The sequence below is a fragment of the Rhea americana genome, unplaced genomic scaffold, assembly GCF_003343005.1.
Source record: "Rhea americana isolate MKP2758 unplaced genomic scaffold, rheAme1 scaffold_377, whole genome shotgun sequence".
NCBI classification, from domain to species: domain Eukaryota; kingdom Metazoa; phylum Chordata; class Aves; order Rheiformes; family Rheidae; genus Rhea; species Rhea americana.
In genome coordinates, this window is record NW_028186509.1 from 320,673 (window position 1) to 321,350 (window position 678).

The window sequence follows — 678 nt, forward strand, 5'->3', positions numbered from 1 at the left end:
CCCGGGGTGCCCCAGAGCCGCGGGCAGGAGCCGCGGAGGGGCGCAGCGCCGCGCTCCCCCGGGCAGAGYGCCCCGGCCACCCCSCGCCCCGAGCTGCCCGGGCTCCGGSACACGCGTTTATTGCTGCTTCCTCGGGGAAACCCGGCTCTGCCCCGCGCAGCCGCTTGGCCGCGTTTGCTCTGGAGAAGCGGAGAGCGGGTTTGTGCGCCGTGCCCCAGCCTTGCTCTGAAAGAGCCGGGGGGCTTCGGGGGCGCTCTGAAGTTAGGGGAAACGGGGAAAACAAGGCAGAGCCTTCTGCAGCTGCAGCAGCGGTCCTCGTTTTGCTTCTTTCCACCAGCGCCGGCGACAGGGGGGAGTGGATCTGCATGTCGCGGCTGGCTGGAAGGGATGAAGTGCCACCAAACCTCCTTTCGGCTGGGCAGAGCCGCCTCTGGTCCCAGGGCCCAGCATCCCCAGGAATGCTTTCGGGAGTGTGAGCTGGGGGGCTTTTGGGGCTGCCACTGGCTGTCGTGGGCCAGGCATGGGGTCCGGTGTCCTGCACTGAGCCTGCAGCCCGGGCCGGGCCGCCCCGACGGAGCCACGCAGTGGAAAGGAAAGGAAAGGAAAGGAAAGGAAAGGAAAGGAAAGGAAAGGAAAGGAAAGGAAAGGAAAGGAAAGGAAAGGAAAGGAAAGGAAAGG